The 10,049-nt window shown below is 36.4% G+C and overlaps 1 protein-coding gene across 1 annotated transcript in view; it reads right to left on the reverse strand.

Moving 5' to 3' along the window:
• Nucleotides 1-10,049, reverse strand: part of BTC (betacellulin) — a 543,453-nt gene that overhangs the window by 154,194 nt on the left and 379,210 nt on the right. The gene's annotated exons all lie outside the window — the stretch shown is intronic.

Genomic DNA, 10,049 nt, shown 5'->3' on the forward strand with positions numbered 1-10,049 from the left:
TTCACAGCTCTGTCTCATAATTTCATTAAATATGATCTAATTTAAATCTGATGAGAAATACTGAAATGTATGAAAGAAACTATTGATCCCAGGTTTTATAGCTAGTGCTTGGCAATTTAAATAAAGTCTTAAGGATTGAAATTAAATGCCTCTAACTAAAGATTTAGTATTTTTTGTCTTGCTTTCTTTTCTGATACATATATTTTTTCAATCAGACAAAGTGGTACTTCCTTCATAAATGCAATTTGAGCTATACATAGCCTGCTTTATAACTAAAATTAGATGGTCTAGTTTTGAAACCCTCACATCATTTTTTGTGTTCAAGATTCATAAACTGTAAGCACACACAAGAAAGAAAGAAAGAAAGAAAGAAAGAAAGAAAGAAAGAAAGAAAGAAAGTGAAGGCAAAAAGGAAAAAGATAGTCCTAAGCAAAACTCTTAGGGGAGTTGAAGGCAAAAAAAAAAAACAAAAAAAAAACAATAAACAAAACAAACAAAAAACCCAGAAAAACCAGTTTATAAAATAATTTACTTTTCCAAATTTCGAGGACATTATCTGTGTTATTACTCTAGGATATTTTAGTCAATGTCTTTGCACACTGAAAGTTGTTCAATGCTTAGAGGCATGTATGGTCAAAAGATAGTAAATGATCTACCCATATTAACACAATAGTTTTATTTTCAGCCAGGACTAGACTTTGGATCTAAACTATTTGATTTAGTATTTGTAGCTTTCCATACCTTAATTAAATCATCAAACTAAACATGAAAAATATTCATTTGAAGGCTTTCCCAGAACAAATGAATCAGAGTCCTCTGGGAAGGTCTGGGCTAGGCATCAGTGCTATTTTCTGAAGTTAAACAAGTCGTTTTAACATACAGCCAAGTTTGTGGGATGGTTATGCAAACAGACTTTCATACCTGATGCTCCCAAGTCCCAGGTTCAACTCCAAGCACTGTAATAAGCCAGAGCTGAGTATTAAATAAATAATAAATTAGCATTTAAAAAAAAAGCAGCCAAGTTTGGTAACCAAGGTATAGCCAGTCATATAATAAAATGTCAGCAGTTATGTAAGTTATTCTTACAGGGGATATCTTATTCAAGAAATAGTCCTATTTATGTATAATTTTATTGGGGTATAGTTTCTTTATGAAGTATATTTTACAGTAAAAATAAAGACTTGAATAGCTATTGCTGTATTGCCTTCATTAGCAATTTTTTGCTTCTGTTATTGGCAGTGTTAAACAGAAAAACATCAGTTACAAATAATACACTGAATTTTGGTGACATTCCACTCTACTAGGTATTTTTTCTGAGACAGAAAATGTTTGTTAAATGACCAAATGTTGGGTCTGTAAGACCAGGGAGAGACTTCAGCCTGTTAGGGCATCAACTTGTATGCCTGAGGCCTCAGAGGCCATATGTTCAGTGTTCAACATCACCTTATGCCAAACCTCAACAGTTCTCTGGTCCCTCTTTCTCATAATAAATAAATAAACCTTTAAAAATACAGCAAAGGCAAGATAATACTTGAGTTCCTGAATTTATGAAAGTGAACATTTGAACTGCAGAATGTTACCTAAGGAGTAGCAGCAGCAATGTATAAAGTAGAATTCCATGCAGCTAGGCGTCAGCTTTACTTGAAATAGCTGGACTTTAAATAGGAATAGCTGCATTCCTAATTCATCATCACTACGTGTGTAATTGGTGTTCTGTGGGTGGATATAAATGATGGAAGGGGAGGCTCTTCTATTAGTAGGCCACCACACACTGCAAGGAGAAGAAACAGCTCTTGAATTAGTCAAGTGCTTAATATCGAATAGCATATAATTCTTTGAACATGTTGTTTTAGTTTATTTTTAGAAAGAAAGAGCTACTCTACTGTTTTATGCATAGTCAGGGACGGAACCCAGGGCCTCGAGCACACAAAGTCTGTACTCTACTGTTCAGCCACTTTCCAGGCCCCTCTAGAGTTTTTTTGTTATTGTTTGTTTTTCTTTTTGTCACTACCAGGGGCTTTACTGTTGCAGATTGCCTTTTTCATATATATATGAAAAATCTCTCATATATATATGAGAGAGAGAGAGAGAGAGAGGGAGAGGGAGAGGGAGAGAGAGAGAGAGGAAACAGAGGCAGAGGAAGAGGGGTAAAAAAACAGCAGCCAAGTTTCTTCTAATGCAGTGGGGATCCGGCTTGAACCCAGGGTCATACACATGACAAAGCACACTGTCCTAGTGAGTTATTTTGCCGGCCCCCTCTTTAAATTTTATGATTATTGAATGACCCTATGAAAGGTTCTATTAGTGACATTTATCACGAACAAAAATAAAAGAGAGAGAGAGAGAGAAACGCTTAACAAATGCTTGGGCAATGGAAGATAAAACACTGGCACATGTGATTTTTCTCTTTAAAAGGAAAACACTACAGAACATTCATTCTTCTGAAGAAAAAAGCATAAAAAATACATGCAAAGGAATGTAAATAGTTTTTGCAAATAATCTGAAACCAGAAAACTTCAGAAGTGTGAGATTTAGTGAAAATATATGAGAGCATATCACATCCTGCAAACTGCTTCAGGTGGACTGGCAAAGAATTCAGTGTACAAGTAAAAAGTGTAGTCTTAGCTGGGGTCTGTACCTGGTTTGAATTTTGTCTCTTTTTTATGAATTAAAGAGTCTTATGCAAATGGATTAGTTATGCTTTCCTTAGTCTCATCCGTAAAATGGAAATCCCAATAAAAATATTTTTATAATAGAGGTTTTTTTTGGGGGGGAGGAAGTACACAGTGTATGCTAAACTTTGTGAATTAAAACTGTTAAATGTAAATATTGTTATGGGGCACATGTCTTTTTTAGGTTAAAGAACAAATCTCCACAATGTCTATGTTCAGTTACAATTCTGAATCTAAATGAAACCACAAACTGAAGATAACATCTTTTAGTGAATCTCATTATCAGTTCTGTTAATCGGCCATCTGCCCAAATCATTTAACATTCAGATGTGAATTTTCTAATGCATTGGCATGATTTTTAATTTAAGAAAAACTCAAATTATTATATAAATCAATGAAAAATAACAATTCTCTATTTAGTAGACTTAAATGCTTTCTAAATTTTTATTTTCTCTTAACTCTTCAAGAAAAACAAGGAGGAGCCAAGCGGTGGCACAACTGACTGAATGCACATATTACAATGACCAAAAACCAGGGTTCAAGCCCCAAGTCCCCACCAGTAGGAAGGAAAGCTTCATGAACTGTGAAGTAGTGCTACAATCTTCTCTCACTCCTTTGCTTTCTCCTATCTCAATGTCTCTCTGTCTTTATTAGATAAATAAATATATTTTAATTTTATTAGTGATTTAATATTGATTTACAAAATTAATAGGGGCATAGTCCCACACCATCCCCACCACCAGTGCATTGGGTCCCATCCCCTCCATTGGAAACAGCAGTAGTTCGCCCATGGTCAAAGATATGGGTTGACTATTATTTCTGTAAATATATATATATATGAATATTTGCCCATTTTTTTCCCTATGATCCTGCCTTCTCTTCCTTTCTATGTCATACATACAACCTACTGCTACTTCTGAATATCCTTCTTTTTTTCCTCTTCTTTCTCCAGGTCATAATGGAATTGGAGTTCAGAGCTCTCTGGTCATCTTCCCCTAAGATTTTTCCCACTCTGGGAATATGGACCAAAACTCTTATGGGGTGCAGAAGGTGGGAGTTCTGGCTTCTGTAACTACTTCTCTCAATAAGTAAATTTTAGAAAGAAGGTCTAGAAAAAAAATTAAACCAATTCCCAACTAAAAATGAATTAGCCTAGATGATAAAGATTTTTTGAATAAAAAGCATCATTACCATTATTTTATTTAATGATAGTATATGACAGGGATATAAAAATATATAGACTTGCATTTATTTGAAAAACACTGAAATTCTCTGGGGACTAAAAACATTAATTACTTCCTCCTTTTCTCTGTTGTCCCTCTACTGGATTAAAAGGTGTTTGAGTCCAGATATACATATACAAATCAATGTCATCACAGATAAATCCGATGACAACTGTGTCTAAATAACCTGTTGATTTTTGACTGATAAGAGAAGTTTATAATTACTATCACAAAAGAGGTTATAAGAAAATATGGACATCAGAATTTTCCTCAAAAGTCTGTCCTTTACTTATATTCTTTAAGATATTATTTAGAGCTAGAGAGCTAGCATAATGGTTATGTAGAAAGACTTTTATACCTGAGGCACTGAAGATCCCAGATCCAATTCCCAGTACCATCATTTGCCAGAGCTGAGCCATGCTCTGGTAAAAGGAAAAGAAAACAAAGGGAAAGGATAGGAAGGAAAGAGAAAGGGAAGGGAAGGGAGAGGAGGTTATGTTAATTCATTTATCAACTGTTTTTAAAATTATCATGAAAGACAAAGACTTTATTCAAGAGGAACTTAATAAAAGGTCCCATAAAGTTAGTACCTGGTTAAACTTAAAATCAAGTAAAACCATTTCAAAAGTTAGCATCTGAGATAATAGAACTTAAATTCTAGAGCTCACACTGAATAGTATATTCAACAACAAGTTTGGTACTCTTTCATATATATTTCAATGCCTTCATCACAAATAAAAACAACACCCCCCAAAACACCTAATACCATTGCATCACAGTGGTCCTTGCTAAAGATTAGCTAATAATGACATTAAACATTTTGTGTTAACAGAAGACTGACTCACCAAAGTAGAATTACTCAGTTGTCAGTTTGGAAAGTAGTAAATTCATAAAAACAAACAAACAAAACCAAGCAAAAGTACTTTTGAAAAAACACAAATCGCTTGAATGATATGTTACTTTGCTATGTACACAACTCAGGTGTGAGCCTGGCCCCACCTCATTGAAGGAAGCTTTGGAGCTGTGGTCTCTTTCACTATCTCTATCTCTGTCTTTATCTAAAAAAGAAAGAAAAAAAAGAGAGAGAAGGAGAGGGGGATGGAAGGAGAGAGATACCTTGAGGAGAAATAACAATAAATGGAAGAACTATAAGTTTTTTTTCTTTTACAGTTCTTGGCTGAGGGTAGATGGTAATTTTTAGGTCATATTCAGGGGTGGATCTGATTGTGGTCCACAATACCTTAGCACTGATGTCAGTTTAGGGTCTGTTGGTAGGTCCTACCAGCCCAAACTTTTCTGACTTCCCTTAAGAGCACCCTCTTTTAATGTAAAAATGTTATTTTTGCAGTCCTCCGCCATGATAATGATTACAGGATTATTATGTCAACTAAGGTACTTAAGATTGCAATTCACCTTGAGTTGAGCATCAATTTAGAAATATATATATTAGTAATCATAAAAAGAGACTCCCAACACATTCAAAATTAGTGTTAAAGGGATGTTAAACACTGAGATTGATGTTATGTATTTATTTACAAGCTCCTTGAAAAAAAAATCCGAATACTTCTCCAATTAAGAATTACTGTTGTGTCTGATAAGTGGAATAGAATTGAGAGCCCAGAAGTAAGCCCCCACACCTATGGACCTCTAATCTTTGACAAAGGGGTCCAGACTATTAAATGGGGAAAGCAGAGTCTCTTCAACAAATGGTGTTGGAAAAAATGGGTTGAAACAAGCAGAAGAATGAAACTGAACCACTGTATTTCACCAAATACAAAAGTAAATTCCAAGTAGATCAAGGACTTAGATGTTAGACCAGAAACTAGCAGATACTTACAGGAAATATTGGCAGAACTCTTTTCTGCATAAATTTTAAAGACATTTTTAATGAAATGAATCCAATTACAAAGAAGACTTAGGCAAGTATAAACCTATGGGACTACATCAAATTAAAAAGCTTCAGAACAGCAAAAGAAACCTCTACTCAAACTAAGAGACCCCTCACAGAGTGGGAGATCTTTACATGCCATACATCAGACAAAAGTTAAATAACAAAAATATCTAAAGAGCTTGCCAAATTCAACCACAAGAAAACAAATAACCCCATCCAAAAATGGAGAGAGGACATGGACAGAATATTCACCACAGAAGAGATCCAAAAGGCTGAGAAACACATGAAAAATTGCTCCAAGTCTTTGATTGTCAGAGAAATGCAAATAAAGACAACAGTGAGATACCACTTCACTCCTGTGAGAATGTCCTACATCAGAAAAGGAAACAGCAGCAAATGCTGGAGAGGGTGTGGGGTCAAAGGAACCCTCCTTCACTGCTGGTGGGAATGTAAATTGGTCCAACCTCTATGGAGAGCAGTCTGAAGATCTCTCACAAGGCTAGAAATGGACTTACCCTATGATCCTGCAATTCCTCTCCTGGAGATTTATCCTCAGGAACCCAACACACCCACCCAAAAAGATCTGTGTACATATATGTTCTTAGCAGCACAATTTGTAATAGCCAAAACCTGGAAGCAACCCAGGTGTGAAACAACAGATGAGTGGCTGAGCAAGTTGTGGTATATATACACAATGGAATACTACTCAGCTATTAGAAATGGTGACTTCACCGTTTTCAGCTGATCTTGGATGGAGCTTGAAGAAATCATGTTGAGTGAAATAAGTCAGAAACAGAAGGATGAATATGGGATGATCTCACTCTCAGGCAGAAGTTGAAAAACAAGATCAGAAGAGAAAACAGAAGTAGAACCTGAATTTGAATTGGCATATTGCACCAAAGTAAAAGACTCTGTGGTGGGTGGGCGGGAGAATACAGGTCCAAAAAGGATGACAGAGGACCTAGTGTGGGCTGTATTATTATAAGGAAAAGTGGAAAATTTTATGCATGTACAAACTATTGTATTTACTGTTGAATGTAAAACATTAATTCCCCAATAAAGAAATTAAAACACACACACACATATATATATACATATATATATATATATTATCTCCCAATAAAGAAATTAAAAAAAAGAATTACTGTTGTGTAGCCAAGCAGTGACACACCTAATTGAGTGCACATGCTACAAATGCACAAGGGTCCATTTTCAAGCCCTAGGTCCCCATCTGCAGAAAGAAATTTTCATGAGTGGTGAAGCAGTGCTGCAGGCATCTCTTTCCCTCTTTCCATCTCTCTTTCCCTTTCAGTTTCTGTCTCTAGCCTATAAATAGTAAATAAGCCAAATATTTTTTTAAAAAGATTTAAAAATTACTATTCTTATTGACACTTTCTAGTTGAAATATTCTGTATGATTATTTTCTCCCCAAACTACTGTGTCTTCAAATATGTTTTGTGCCTTTAAGAGAAATTATGATTTTACTTTATACTATGTATATGCATTTAAATGAGCGATTAATGAAAATTGTTCTCAATTATTTAAAAAAAAAAAGAAGAAGAAGACTGCTTTGCAGAGGCAGTGGCAAATCTCTGATGTGTCATAATGGAGTCATTCTCGAAAACTAATGGCCAGAAAATTGAGTAAACACAGAACCAATAAAGAAAAAGATTTCTTCATACCGAATGAAATCAGCCCCAGAGGAGGGCACACTACTGTGGAAAATTTTGGGATGTGCATTAGGATTCCTTTTATTTATTTATTTATAGTGATTATATCTCAGGTTTGCAGGCATTAACTATGAAATGAAAATGTTCCTCCCCACCTATCAATACCATACAGTTGACTGGTGCAGTGTGACCCCATTCTCTCCAATGTGTTCCCAGCCCATCCTTATTTTGAACACAAAGCACAACACTGTATTAGATGAAATAAGGCATCAATCAGGAGTAATAAAACATTCTTCCTATTACTCTTTCCAAGTACCTGGTAGGTCCTGACAGAAGACCCCTCTCATATGGCATCCTATTTCTGCTAATAAATTCTGCTTAAACTCTCAGGCAGAGGAGGTACTCCTTCTTATTTATTTTCTATCCAGACTGGAACTATAAAACAAAAGCCCTAATGCAGTGATAGTTTTTATTTTCTCTAAATTCAATTTACCAAAAGTTGAGATCCTTATCAAACATCCTAGAAATGTAGCAAAATGCCAAGGTCACCTTTCTTTTTATAAAAAAATTATTTATTTATTTATTTATTTATTAATGAGAGAGATAGGAAGAGAGAGAAAGAACCAGACATCACTCTGGTACATGTGCTGCCAGGGATTGAACTCAGCACCTCATGCTTGAGAGTCCAGAGCCTTATCCACTATGCCACCCCCTGGACCACAAGCTCACCTTTCTAGGTCCCATTTATTCCTTTACAAAAGAGCTGTTGAGTGAAACTTTATTTATTGGTGGTTTTCTGGATCCAATCAGAATCTACCTCTTCTTACATTGCATTTTTCATTTAATTAACAAGTATTGACCAAATACCACCACCTCAAGACTCAAGTGTTTTTAATAAATGTAAACTCCATACAAGGTATTGTGGTAACCACTTTCACTATCTTCATACAAATTCAGTACTATTATTATCGCTATTTACAAGGAAACTGAATCCAAGGATTCATGTACAGATTTTCTAATTCAGAATCTATCATCATACTAAAGGAAGAATAAAACATTTGTTTTCAGTATGGCCACTTTATATTTTAAGGATAACAGTCGGGGCATGGGAAAAAAAGAGAAAAGAAATAGTAATAATAAGACAGTGAAAAGTATAAAAGTAAGCAGGTACTGAAATCCACCAGATTCTGTCTTTTAGTCAGAAACAGAAGGATGAATATGGGATGATCTCACCCTCAGGCAGAAGTTAAAAAACAAGATCAGAAGAGAAATCACAAGTAGAATCAAGTGTTCTCAGACTCTACAGAGTACTGCTGAACTGCTTCATTGTTCTCAGACTCTACAGAGGAATAAATACAGTAAGTAGTATGACAATTTATGTCTTTGTTCAGATTTGAATAAAAAGCTACACCATAAAGTGTAGTTTAATCAGATGTGAAGTACTACATATGAACGCCATGCCTTTAGGTGTAGAATAAGCTGTAAGAGATCAGAATAAAATGAGACCCAAATAGGCTCACCAAATCCAGGCCTTTGAAGAGAATCATGAAAATGATTAGGAGTTGACTAGTTCCAGTAAAAGGCAGTCATTATCCCAACTGTAATTCCACCTGCACAGGCAGGAAAGTGGAAATAATCAAAGAAAGACAGGGTGAATTTTTGACTCTGACCCAGCCAAGACAATTTGGTGAGGCAGTGGGAGCAGAATTAGAAAGGAATGAAGCTAATTTGTGTCAGGCCTTGACAAAAGGCAATGGAGAGGAACTGAAGGGAAGTGACAGGATAACACAAAGTTTAAGAGGCGAAACCAAAAGCAGTAGACTAAGAGAAAATAATGTGGGGATTTTCTTATACATACTGTACTAGAAGTAGAAACCATAAATACCTGCATTACACTGAAAACGGAAGGGCTGAGAAGGAGCATGTAGAAACGTGAGGTACAGGGTGGGGGTAGATAGCACTGTTATGCAGAGACTCTCATGCCTGATGCGCCAAAGTTCCAGGTTCAGTCCTACGCACCACCATAAACCAGAACTGTGCAGTGCTCTGGTAAGAAGAAAGAGAGGGAGAGGGAGAGGGAACAAGGGCAGGGGCAGGGGCAAGGGTAGGACGCAGGAGAAGGAGAAGAAGAAATAGAAGAAGAATTAGAGGAAGAAGAAAGAAGAAACTTAAGGGACAATTGGGCAATGTAACTATCAATACAAGGAGAGTTCCTGAGGCACTGACAAACCTCAAAATGCAGTCTTCCCCTCTCCACACCCCCCCCCCATCCCTCCCCCAAAGCACGTACTGGGAGCATCAGCCCTGGCTGGAAGAACGACTGAGTCAAATTAAGCCTGCCATCTAGATTAACTAAAGCCACCCACTATCCGGTAGATGACCCCACAAAACAAAGCAATCCATCTGGCCACGTGCTCCACACCTCCTCCTGCAGGAGACAGAGATGGAAAAGTTTGGGGAGTTGTCTCCAGCAAACCAGAGGGCATTTTTTCATTCCTCAACCTCTCTTAGGTGCTCAGAGAGGGAGGATGACTTCCGGACAGTCCTCCAGCCACTCCTACCCCGGGGCTGAGATTATGAAATTCTGGGCACT

Source organism: Erinaceus europaeus, chromosome 3 (genome assembly GCF_950295315.1).
Source record: "Erinaceus europaeus chromosome 3, mEriEur2.1, whole genome shotgun sequence".
Lineage (NCBI taxonomy): Eukaryota > Metazoa > Chordata > Mammalia > Eulipotyphla > Erinaceidae > Erinaceus > Erinaceus europaeus.